General features: G+C 41.3%; 1 protein-coding gene and 1 pseudogene across 4 annotated transcripts in view; both read right to left on the bottom strand.

Annotated features, from left to right (window-relative positions):
- The window catches only part of Nost (Nostrin), a 486,512-nt gene that overhangs the window by 190,127 nt on the left and 282,368 nt on the right, over positions 1-14,017 (bottom strand). The window lies entirely within an intron of this gene.
- Positions 12,141-12,248, bottom strand: LOC136859285 (U4 spliceosomal RNA; annotated as a pseudogene).

Genomic DNA, 14,017 nt, shown 5'->3' with positions numbered 1-14,017 from the left:
CAGGGCTGTGCACAATATGGGCAATGGCGTGTCGTGTTTCCGGTCTGCTCGGATATCAATGAAAGTGACAGACAACCAACTGTACCTGTAGTCTCAGTCAACACGGCGATAGATTATAAAATCAATTTTCTTTTCGACGCTAGCCTATGTAAAGGCCAAGTGAACAATACACACATTATTACGGTATAATACTATATAAGTTTTTCTGTCCGTCCAACACGAATATAACACTTGTAATACAATCAATCACTACTCATCTGCATTTACAGCAGTCGCCCAAGTGACAGATTCCCTATCTGTTTTCTACCTAGTATTTTCTTAAATGTCCGCCTCTGTTGTGTAGTGGTTAGTGTGATTAGCTGCCACCCCTGGAGACACGGGTTCGATTCCCGGCTCTGCCACGAAATTTGAAAAGTGGTAAGAGGGCTGGAACGGGATCCACTCAGCCTCGGGAGGTCAACTAAGAAGATTCCCACCTCAGCCATCCTCGAAATAGTTTTCCGGGTTTCCCACTTCTCCTCCAGGCAAATGATACCTAACTTAAGGACACGGCCTTTCCTTCCCTCTTCCTTGTCTATCCCTTCCAATCTTCCCATCCCCCACACAAAGCCCCTGTCCAGCACAGCAGATGAGGTCGCCTGGGCGAATCACTGGTCCTCCTCCCCAGTTGTATCCCCTGACCCAAAGTCCCATGCTCCAGGTCACAGCCCTTGAGGCGGTAGAGGTGAGATCCCTCGCTGAGTCCGAGGAAAAAACCAACCCTGGAGGGTAAACGAATTAAGAAGACGATTTTCTTAAATAATTTCAAATAAGTTGGAAATGTATCGAACATCTCCCTTGGTAAATTATTCCAATCCCTAACTCCTTTTCCTATAAACGATTATTTTCACAAATGTGTCCTCTTGAATTCCAACTTTGTCTTCATATTATATTTCCCACTTTTAAAAACATCACTCACACTTACTCGTCTACCAATGTCATTCAACGTCTTCTCTCCGCCGACAGCTCGGAACATACCGCTTAGTCGAGGAGCTCGTCTCCTTACTCTCAAGTCTTCCCAGCCCAGAGTTTGCAACATTTTCGTAACACTACTCCTTTATCAGAAGTCACCAAGAACAAATCGGGTTGCTCTTCAGCGGTGCTATAAAATACCTGAAAAAGTGAGCAATTATAATTCATAATTACGTAGTTTATAGGAATTTTTACATGTATTTTTAGTGCTCTAATGGCCAAGTGTACGAACCCTGTTTAGCGTAATCGGCGTTTAAGATGATTTTGAAGATGACCTGCTGTGTCTGGAACAGAATGGAAATGAGCGCAATGATATAATAGTGGAGAGATCCTTCTGAAGAACTCAGGGATAAAATATCTGTGGAAAGATTTCGTTGATCTAAACAAACAGTTTCATTTCGTCTGGAGACGATCTAAAATAACCCACAATTTCCGATGCGGAGAAATCATCCTGTTTCTGCTATCAGGGTGACTTCATCTGCCTTTTTATTTTCAACGACGTCTTCGTGTCTGATAACTAATTCTGCTACAATATCCGTTGAAAAATCGGAAAAATTAGACGACCGTTCACTCTTTTGTTCTTCCATGTTGCTAATAAGTACTTTTAGCAATGAAGAAATAAATATTCTTCCGGCTAACACAAGAAACACGAAATCACCGTAGTGCGTTCATAATTCTCCGTTCGCAAGCAAGCAAAACTTCACGTTAGTGTTTAATTCCACTGCCAACTAAACGTGCTTCAGTAATCATCGATTAAGAATGGTGCTCCACGATTCCTTGTAACCAGTCCCCAAATTTAAAACATGTTTTCGTACACACTTGGCTATAAGTGTTGTATTCGTGTTCGACAGATTGAGAAGCTTGTAAGTTATATTAACTGGGTCGACACCGATAAAGAATGCTTCCATTCTTAACATGGTCTGTACTTTTACAACGAGAACTATAGACTTATCAATGAGATAGTCACGAGGCCGGAAACGACGTAAAATAACTATTTAGTGAACAAGTACACAATTAAATTAGTAATTATAATAAAAAATTATTTCGTATAAAACAAATCAGATACATAGGTATTTGATTTTGTTATGTCATGATCTGGCTGTAACCTATTCGTAGTGTGGACATATACTGTTTTGACATAAATACATCTTATGGCTAAGGACCATCTGAAAGTTTGCGTCACGAAATGACTCTAGAGAACCGATTATTTCATTTAAGTAGTTAGTCTCCCGCTTTCGACTGACTGAATTCTAGTTGACTCCAAATTCCACACAGATGTCTCCCAAACACGTAGTCGTTAGATACAAATAAATTAATAGTTATAAATTCATTGAAAGACATATTTATGATTATTTGACACCATTCCTAACTCTTTGGCTGCAGCAATCCAATATGTCAGCTGTCGGCTTCACCAGAATAACGGAGTTACGCCCAGTCGTTGTCTACGTGATGTACAAGGCCTGGAAATGCTGACCAGCTGCTGTTTCAAAATACGCCGCTACATGTCATCTTTATGGGCTGACCTACATAATGTTCTTAATGGGAAGGGACACAAGTAAATGGATATTCACTTGCTAAACTCATAAAAATGCTATAAGGAAGGGAAATATTTCCAAAAAATATATCGGTTTAAATCACATAATACTGTACTTACTCCCTACCTGTAAGTCTATAATATTTTGAAGAATCGTTTAAGTTTTCAAGATGTTCCATTCTCTCCATTAGTGTAGCCTATGTAATTTTTAAATCTATTCCTGCGAGGAAGTTTTAGGTAACCCATTGATCTAATTAAAATGTAACCTTACCGAGCTCGATAGCTGCAGTCGCTTAAGTGCGGCCAGTATCCAGTATTCGGGAGATAGTAGGTTCGAACCCCACTGTCGGCAGCCCTGAAGATGGTTTTCCATGGTTTCCCATTTTCACACACGGAAAATGCTGGGGCTGTACCTTAATTAAGGCCACGGCCTATTCCTTCCCACTCCTAGGCCTTTCCTGTACCATCGTCGCCATAAGACCTTGTCTGTGTCGGTGCGACGTAAAGCCACTAGCAAAAAAAGTAACCATTAGGTGTTTTTCTATGCCACAAAGCAGTTTATTTTCAAAGTAGTCTCAACAAATTTGATGTTTTTTCGTTCCGTACGGCTCTAGCGATCTACTTTCGCTGTAACTGTGTTGTTTTCACCTTCTTCTCAGAATTTAATTCTTTCAGTTCTGTTGAAGCTTATAAATCACTTTCTTATTTTTATCAATTGACCTCCTCAGCAAGATAGATTTCCTTCTCTTCCTATTGTGTTTATCTCTTCGGGATGCTTTTGGAGTTTGGGTGGATAGTGCCTACTGGAATAGCTGCTTTGTTCATGGGAGGTTGAGCAGTTTGTGGATAAACTCATTTTTCTTTCGGTTTATCGGAACTCTCAAACGATTCCCCCTGCATGTCGTAAGAGGCTACTAAGAGGGGAATAACCAAAGAATATGTCCTCGCTGTCTGGTCTTTTCAGACCATAAACATCACCCTGGCTCTATGCGTTTCCGTGTAGCGCAGAAAATGTAAGTGGGAATTGTTTTGTCTTTCCACTTAAAATGTTTGTCACCTGTTTAGATTTAATAAAAGATAACGTTGCCTGCTGCCATTTCTTGATGGATACAGTACTTTTGTATCCATCCCTTGGCACAGGCCAGAGTAAAGTGTAGCTTTCACCGAAGTCCCAGTCTCATCCATGGCTGTGACAATATGGAAGCTGCTGGGGTATGGGTAGTGCTGAGTAATGACATTCAGAGCACAACTAGTGCATCTGAGTGTTATGAAAGGTGTTACTCATAGGGTCAGTCGTGCTGCAATAGCAGTTTCTGACCCAGTGAGGAAAGCAATGGCAAAATACCTCACTCCTCATCTTGCCTAGTACGCCTCATTTTGGTGCTGCCATTGGTTTTTGCGGTTTCCTTATAACCGCATAACCTTTGGTGGTGCTATTTGAGGATCCAACCAGCCTCTGGGCTGATGACCTAACAGACAGACAGAAAGGATAACGTGGGAGGTAGTTTCAGCCCAATTTGTGTCTATCTGTCAGCTTTACAATAAGTAACATAACCTTTATCCCACCATGCATCTGTTGCAAAGTTAACAAAAGACAGGACTCCTGCGAGAAGAAGATTACGGCTCCTCTGTAGACAAACGTTCACTCAATAATAATAATAATAATAATAATAATAATAATAATAATAATAATAATAATAATAATAATAATAATAATAATAATAATAATAATGTGCCCTCAGCTATCGTGTGCAGGCATTTTGATTCGATGTCATCTAGGCTGACTTCGACGTTCTATTTTATTCTACCAGATGCGAGAGTAAAGCGGATCTCTCTTGGGCGTCTATGGCTGAGTTGTTAATTACGTTTGTCAGGTAAACACCAAATGTGTCACCAGAGATTGTTACTGTACATCGTGTGGCTTTCTTTCGCCCTGAATATTTCTGGAGGGTTTGAACCTGCAACCTTGGGAACCGAACGCCGACAATGTATGAACCATAGAGGGAGCTACGCACTGTAGTACAACTAGTTTTCTGAGAAGTAACGGTTCTGAACGAGAAAGCGCACCGTGTCTTTAAATACGTTTGTTTGAACTGTTCTCCTCTTTCATCTCGCCGCATGCTGCAGCGACCCCCTTCCAGCATCTCATGACCCACTTTGCCGACCAGACGCAGTGGCTCCACGCTCCAATAGTCTGGCGCGCTACACCGACTGATATGACGTGGCCTCCGGAGAGGTCTAGCGCACGTCTGCTTGCGAGATGATGATTATGATGATGAGGTAGAGACAACGTGAAAACATAGCCTACTCCCATCGAATAACACCAAAGCTTAACGTCTCCACCCGACGAACGCATCTCCAAGAACAACGTCATATGCTCTCACTCCATATGAACATTGTGGAGCTGAACCCAGACTTTTGGCACGCAGTCTGGTCATTAAAAACAGTTTATTTCATACTATCACGTAACTGCCTTTTTCCCGTACTCAAAAGAGTATGGAAAATAACACTTTGCTCAAAGTATGTGGCAGTATGAATATATGTACCAAATTTAAACTATGCAGCTTTACCAGTTTCATAGATATTATTTATATGCAAATTATTCATATATTCTCAACGTCAAGCGTGCCAAACCCATCCAGATAGCACACTTTTTCTATAATTAACTAGTATCTTGTTCTTATATATATGAAATGGTGCGTCTTTTTTGAGATTGTATTATTTACTCTGAAGATATATATATTTTCCCCCGAATAATGTTTATTATCTTATTTTCTTCTTGCTTTTGTATTTCGACTTATGCCAGTGGGAATACACTGAATGCATTTTAAAATCCCTAAGTAATACACTTACAGTAATCAATACAAATTGCAAGAAACTTCACAACCATAATAAATTAAAAAAGAGGAAAGATACAACTCTCTCTTGAATACTTGTTTGTAAACAGAATTAACCAGGCGACACGGTAATGTGTATTCATCACAAATATTTCAGAAATAGAATTACTCCATCTGTTGGTATTTTACAGGCAACTACAATGACTTATGAAATAAAAAAATAGAATCTAAATGGAAAATTTCCTACGATATTTCTTTATTTTCAAACATTTGAAGTATTTGTATATTTTACACAGTAATAGTGCCTATATCCAACGCTAGATAGTAGCACAATGCAGGGCCATTAGTACAGAGGGTATTTCAAATCCGTCTTTCATAATTATTCGATGAAAAATGCATAAATGCATGTACAGCATAATTTTCTGTGCGGAACGAACAGAAAGGGGCTGCGCGGCAGGCATTTAAGTGTCTCGCTGCGCCTTTAAAAATGACGGAACATGGAAAATCATACCGCTGATTCAGTATCCGCTGCACTTAAATGTGTGTGTAATACGGATACCGTAGATTTTATAACAATTTCTTGGAGGGACCCAATTTTGTTTCCTGCAGGCGAGTGCGTATCATATGCGTTGCGCCTCTGAGCGGTACGTATTCAGGTGTAGATTCATTAACAAGTCCAAATACTGGTGTCGCAGTGTGCATCTTTCTTAGACTTCAGCTATCAGCTTATAGTAAGTGGAGATGGGTGTCCCTGTTACGTAGAGATGAGTCCAGGATATGATGACATGAAACCAGTTTGTAGACTGATGACGTAAACAACATATGAGTGCCGTTAAGTTCATATTAGGAGCGTGCTAACTATTAATGGTATTAATACTTTCTTGTCGCCAAGGAAGAACGCCATTCTGCTTCTCCGCGACACGCCCAATTTTACGTGGAACCACAGAGACGGGAGTTTCCACATACATCGTAATTCAGTGCCTTGGTACACCATTTCACGCCACGCGCATAATAATAATAATAATAATAATAATAATAATAATAATAATAATAATAATAATATAATACAAAACCAAACCCCATGGCGCAACAGCCCTGAAGGGCCTTGGCCTGCCCAGCGACCGCTGCTCTGCTCGAAGGCCTGCCGATTACGAGGTCTTGTATGGTCGGCATGACGAATCTTCCTGGCCGTTATTCTTGGCTTTCTAGGCCGGGGCCACTATCTCACCGTCAGATAGCTCCTTAAATGTAGTAATCGCCTAGGCTGAGTGGACCTCGAACCAGCCCTTAGATTTGATTTGATTTGATTTGATTTGTTTATTTATCATCAACAGAGTTATTGATTCTCCAATTACAGATGATATAATACATTCAAATAATAACAATATTAACAGAACTTACTACTACCACTAATTATAAATAAGCAATATATAATATATACATATTTACAAAACACATTACGAAGGATAAAAGACATGTTTTGAAATGACCGAAGGAAGGAAGTATAACTTTCAGTTACTAAATGGGCAGAACAAGATACAAGGAACACTCTGTCTATGAAGTGTCCATAAGATGTCTGCGAATTTCACTAGCTGACGAGTGAAATATATCCACTATCCCGCTAATTTCGTTCAGGGATCTTAGGGCCTGCATAAACCAAGAGTTCCTGTGTGATTCCGTTCTGCACCTGGGTAAGTGAAAGGTGACAGCCTGTCGGGTATTGCGGGAAGGAACATGAATTGGTAGCAACTGGAGTAAATTGGGACAGTCAAGGAAATTACCGATACATTTGTGTATGAGACGTGCGTTGACATACCTGCGCCTAGTCCTAAGCGACTCAATACACATATTTGTACAAAACAAATCATACTCTGTCGATGACAGCTTGATACCCAAACACTTTTTACTAATCCATTTTGAGAATCTGATCTGTACTCGCTCTAAGGCATTAACTAAGTATTGCTGTGAGGGGATCCACACTTCAGAGCAGTACTCTAGACTAGATCGTATAAGCGAAAAAAACCGGGCGAGTTGGCCGTGCGCGTAGAGGCGCGCGGCTGTGAGCTTGCATCCGGGAGATAGTAGGTTCGAATCCCACTATCGGCAGCCCTGAAGATGGTTTTCCGTGGTTTCCCATTTTCACACCAGGCAAATGCTGGGGCTGTACCTTAATTAAGGCCACGGCCGCTTCCTTCCAACTCCCAGGCCTTTCCTATCCCATCGTCGCCATAAGACCTATCTGTGTCGGTGCGACGTAAAGCCCCTAGCAAAAAAAAAAAAAAGCGAAAAATACAGGGTTTTCAATGGGACAACAGATTTAAAACTCTTGCAATTTCTTTTGAGGAAGCCTAACGTTTTAAATGCCTTGTTAACGATATTTAACACATGCTCATTGAAAGACAGTCCATTTTGATTACTAAAAATAATACCAAGATCGTTAATTTTATTAACACGCTTCACTTCTTGATTCCCTACATTATAATTGAATACATTAACTTGCATTTTTCTCGTGAAGGATATCGCACTGCACTTTGAAATATTTAGGGTTAAATGCCAGTTTTTGCACCAATCACTAATATTATTTATATCAGACTGTAACATTTCGCAATCACTCATCTTTTCAATTACCCTGTAGATTTTAAGGTCATCAGCATAGAGCAGGTAGTTGCTCGAATGGATTTGTGATGGCAGATCATTAATAAATAGAAGGAAACATAAAGGTCCCAGTAGTGAACCTTGTGGGACGCCAGACATAGGCTGATAAGGGCGAGAAATGATACCCTCGTATTTTACTGAATACCTTCTTTCGTTAAGATAACATTTAAACCATTCAAGCAAGCTTCCATGAATCCGGGAATCGAACCCGGGGCCTGCGGATAAGAGACAGGCCAGTTACCCCTACATTGCGAGGCCAGCACAATAAGAAGAAGAAGAAGAAGAAGAATAAGAAGAAGAAATAACTGCTAACATGCAAAGAGCTTACAAAGTCACCTGGAACAGATACAACATTTCTATCAAAAATGCCAAATCACGACACTACAACATGGTCATCAAACCTAAGGCTCTTCATGCATCCGAAACCCTGATAAGTGGCCGCATATCACAAATAAAAAATAAAAGAACATAGAAAAAGAGAGGAAAATTCTCAGAAAAGTCCTAGGACCAAAATACGAAAATGGAATTTAGATGGAAAAGAAACCACGGGGAAAGCTATCAAGTCACAGAATAAATACAGATGAGAAAGAAAATCTACAGCCTGTTTTCAGTCATTCGGCGGGGTCAGGAATGGAATGAATGAAGCCCCCATTTAGCGACGAGAATAGGAATGGTGCCGGCTGCCGAAGCCTGTTGCACTCCTCGGGGACAATAATTAATGGATGACAGATGAAATGAAATGATATTGGAGAGTGTTGCTGGAATGAAAGATGACAGGGAAAACCGGAGAACCCGGAGAAAAACCCGTCCCGCCTCCGCTTTGTCCAGCACAAATCTCACATAGCCACGGAGGCTGTTAACAGAGATACAATTCATTAGAAAAAAGGCGATTAAAATCTACGAACAGCTCCTCAGGATGGTTAACACAACACACAATGAGTTTTACGTCGCGCCGACACAGATAGGTCTTATGGCGACGATGGGATAGGAAAGGCCTGGGTGTGGGAAGGAACCGGTCGTGGCCTTAATTAGGATGGTTAACAACAGGCTGACAAACAAACCTCGAAACCTAACACTATCCGTGAACAACCGCAGCAATCGGTTAGTGGAAGTAAAAAGATAGGCTCTATATGTAAATTTCTCCGCTACCTATCGCAATCTACGCTAACTTAGCACACAATTTTATGGTCATAAATATTCCGTGTAAGGGAAGCAAAGAAGATAAATATCTGGTCAGAATTCTACCCAACCCATGCCATGATTAACAGAGACTGGTCCCGCGCTAACCAAAGACGACACACAATAACAGGACTGACAGAACATGGAATCCACCACAAGTGTATTAAAAAAAAAAAGTTCTACCACAACCCCAGTGAAATCTGTATATGCATCGTATGTGAAGAACCGTGTGACAGATATCACATCATGGCCTGTGATCGCAGAACTAGATCAATCACAAGAGTACAGTGAAGAATAGAATAATCTTATCAATGCTTTTTCATGCTCATTGGATACTGCATATACGACCTCATTAGAGAGAGGAGTTAAACCATTAAATGAGTATAACAAAAGCTAATTTATTGGTACTTAAGTACGAGATTGTGTTTGTACTTAGTTTGTACCTAATGATCTTTCAGCCGCACCTAAATAAATTTAAAATATTCACGAGATAAGTATCATGAGAAAAATTCTGCTGCCTTCGGTGATGTTACCATGTGTAAAGGGGCTTTTATGTGGCCTAGACGAAACGCCAGACAGAGGGCGTACCTACGGTATATTACAGAAGGCAGAGTTCTGGCACACGGTAATAACGCGAGGAAGGCGACGAAGACGTAATACAGATAGATGGTTGCTGGTAACCGATGTGTCGCAAATTCCAGGTAGACCCTCAGCCCATATTAAAAGTGTACAACAGCTTTGACAGCAAGCACAAGCACTGAACTGACACACTTCAACTCCCTACATCCTCCTCGCCGCGTGCGATGTGGTGAGAGGCCCCTCGGACAGGCGCGCCCAGCAGCCCTCTTACATCACTGTCTTATTTCCTCTTCTGTTTCCCTGTCTGCTTGAGACACTACCTCAGACTGATCACCACATCTCGGAACGTGTAAGGCAGAAAATAAATGCCACATAAGTTATTTAAATGGTTACAACATAAACACCATAGTCACTATCTGCTCTGCACCCAGCAGGAACACCACTCCCATCTTGTTATTAGTTTTATGTCCCACTAACTACTTTTGCCGGTTTTCGGAGACGCCGAAATGCCGGTATTTTGTCCCACAGGAGTTTCTTACGTGCCAGTAAATCTACTGACACGAGGGTGACGTATTTAACTAGCTTCAAATACCAACGGACTCAGGCGGCAGATTCCCTATTAGTTGTTTACCTAGAAATTGGAAATTTATGGAACATCTCCATTGGTAAATTACTCCAATCTCTAACTCCTCTTCTTATAAACGAATTTTTCCTCCAATTTGTCCTCCTGTCATCTTGTTTCCTACTTTAAAAACTCCACTAAAGCTTATTCGTCTACTGATGTCATTCCACGCCATTTCTCCACTGAAATGAAAATGAAATTACGTACCGGTATGGCTTTTAGTGCTAGGAGGTCTGAAGTCAAGTTCGGCCCGCCAGATGCAGGTCTTGTGTTTTGACGCCCATACGACACATACACCCAGCCCCCGTGCCAGAGGAATTCACCAATTATGGTTAAAATTCCTGGCCCTGCCGGGAATCGAACCCGGGATCCCTGTGACCAAAGGTCACCACGCTAACCACTTAACCATGGAGTCGGACATGACACTGAAAGCTCGGAATATACCGCTTAATTGAGCAGCTGGTTTCCTTACTCCTAAGTCTTCTCAGCACAAAGTTTGCAACATTTCTATCGGAAACCATCCGGAACAAATCGCGCTGCTTTCTTTGGATTTTTTTTTTTCAATTCTCGAATCAAGAAATCATGGTGAGCGTCCCATGCACTGGAACCATGCTCTAACTGGGGTCTTACCAGATAATAATAATAATAATGTTATTTGTTTTACGTCCCACTAACTACTCTTTTACGGTTTTCGGAGACGCCGAGGTGCCGGAATTTAGTCCCGCAGGAGTTCTTTTACGTGCCAGTAAATCTACCGACACGAGGCTGACGTATTTGAGCACCTTCAAATACCACCGGACTGAGCCAGGATCGAACCTGCCAAGTTGGGGCCAGAAGGCCAGCGCCTTAACCGTCTGAGCCACTCAGCCCGGCGGTCTTACCAGAGACTTATACGCTCTCTCCTTTACATCCTTACTACAACCCCTTTATTTACAACCTCGTGATTACAACAATGAAGAGTATATTAACACCTAGGTACTTGCAATGTTCCCCATGAAGTATTCACCCCCACCTGTAACTTACGTCTGTCTCTTTAGAACAGCTTTGTGATGTTAATTCTGAATTATTTACGAAGTAATTACATTATACAGCCAGCAGTAGACTACAAAAAAAATGGAAAATAACGTTTCAGTCTTAAAAAGGATAATTAACATAAATGTGCAACTATAACATTTAGGCGCCAACCCATATTCTAGGTCATCTTAAACATAATAAGATGGTTTCAGTAACTCTTATTTGACATGAAGTGTCAACATCGTGGTTATTTTCCACTATCCCTTAAATAGACAGAGACGCTAGTTTTTCTGTCCCTACGAATTCGCATATTACTACAAGAGTCACGCATCTCCTGATCTATAGCTTTCAACATACACTGGCACAAGTCTCATCTGCCTTTGTCCTTGACTGGAATGTCTCCTTTAATTTGCCTGGAAATTCTGCGACGAAACTGCACTGCGTTTTCTCGTAGTATATAATGTCGCCGAGCATGGCGAGAACAAAATATGATGGTTTACAATGTTCTAAGCCTCTAAAACTGATCAACAATATCATTGCATCCTCAGTCGTAGATGTGACAGAGAAAGAAACCCCCTCTCATGTAATCGGCAGCTGTCTGTATGACGTGTTACTGATAAACTCACGACATCATATACGGTAAAAGACCTGCTAGCCAAGGACGGTTTTGACTGCTACGAAGAGGTGTTTGCTGTTTTTTTTTTATTGTTTCCCGTAGGAACTTCCAAAAATTGCCGTAATTAAGGGTATTTCAATTACCAATAATGGCTACTCGGATATACCTCATTGGTTAAAGATATTGCCTCTGCACAAAGCTGTGGGAATGTATTTTTCATCCAAGAAATACCGCACGCCATAATAAATCTCCTTTGTAGCCCTCAAAGCGAGCCAGACAGATGGCAAGCACCTTCTGTAATTACAATTATTCTCACATCCTTTTAAACCCGCCCGTCATTGGTAAGTCAAGTCGCCAAAACCACATTTCAATTCTTCCACTTTCTCCAACACTCCTACTTAAATACTGGAAATTAGGGCACATATCGCAACGATGTAATATACTACATCTACAATACAGCAAGTCAACGACGTCGAAAATAGGAAGTACCAACCAGCAAGTATTGGAACATAGGGCCTTAGGGTCGGTAGTCCCACCCTTCTAATCCACTTGGGGGAGGAGGGTGGGGGGAGGGACACTCAGGGGAGTGCAAGCTTTCATCCCCCCCCCCCCCAGCCAACTTGTAAAGATGGATACGGCCGGTTCAGTGGCATTTAATACAGCCATTATTGTTGAAACCGCCATCCGGTTTGAAACAATGATCTGGACCAGTCTGCCTCGGTTCAAAGGGAAAAGCAAGCCATTTACGGAAAGTGTGAAGATTACTTTAACACCAAACAGTATGGATCCCAGAAGTTCAAAGTTTACGGCCTTAATTTTCGATCGAGAGGATCAGTTCTGGATTCTATCTGTAAGTTTTTCAATACATTTCATCTGGAAGGGACAGAATTGATAGCCTAACGATTTGTAGAGACATACTGCTGAATTCAGTAAAGATTGTCAATCACCACATTTGTGGAAATTTAAAATTTATTAATAACGTGGATATGTTTTTAGCGTGGACAGTTTTGCGTCGACAATTTTCCGATACAGTGGTAACCACGGCAACCAGTGTACGTCATCTGTGTATACTAAGGCAGGGAAAAAATATATCCATGCTTCTATGCTTCTCCGTGTAGCAGAGGAAATTGCGCGCGCGTGTGTGTTTTAACAAAACACCGTGTTACCTTCTGAGAAAAACTTCATGTAAAACGGACAGTACTGTTATAACTGTGTATTATTACATCTCCTGAATAGATAAGCTTGACTTTATTTATATGAAGGGAGGTAGCAGCCTTTCGGAAGTTGCAAGGGCGGCAGTCTGGGTGATTGACTGATAATAATACTCAACATGGCTTAGCTGTGTTGATACTGCTACACGGCTGAAAGCAACAGGAAAATACAGCCGTAACTAACTCCCGAGGACATGCAGCTCTCTCTGTATGAATGATGTACTGATGATGGCTTCCTCCCGGGTAAAATATTCCGGAGGTAAACTAGTCCCCCGTTCGGATCTCCGGGTGGGGACTACACGAGAGGGGGCAATCATCAGGAAGATGGATACTGACATTCTGCGAGTCGGAGCGTGGAATGTTAGAAGTTTGAATCGTTGTGGTAGATTAGAGAATCTGAAAAGGGAGACGGATAGACTGAAGTTAGATGTAGTTGGTATAAGTGAAGTACGTTGGCAGGAAGAACAGGATTTTTGGTCAGGCGACTACCGAATTATCAACACAAAATCAAACAGAGGAAATGCAGGAGTTGGTTTAATAATGAATAAGAAAATAGGGCAGCGGGTAAGCTACTATGACCAGCTTGGTGAAAGAATTATTGTCGTGAAGATAGACACCAAACCAATGCCCACCACAATAGTGCAGGTCTATATGCCAACTAGCTCAGCGAATGATGAGGAAATCGAAAGAACATATATATGAAGAGATAGAAGATTTACTACAATATGTAAAAGGTGACGAGAATCGAATTATGATAAT

Source organism: Anabrus simplex, chromosome 1 (genome assembly GCF_040414725.1).
Source record: "Anabrus simplex isolate iqAnaSimp1 chromosome 1, ASM4041472v1, whole genome shotgun sequence".
Taxonomy (NCBI): domain Eukaryota; kingdom Metazoa; phylum Arthropoda; class Insecta; order Orthoptera; family Tettigoniidae; genus Anabrus; species Anabrus simplex.
The sequence above is the reverse complement of the archived record's forward strand: the minus strand, read 5'-3'. Positions and strand labels throughout refer to the sequence as shown.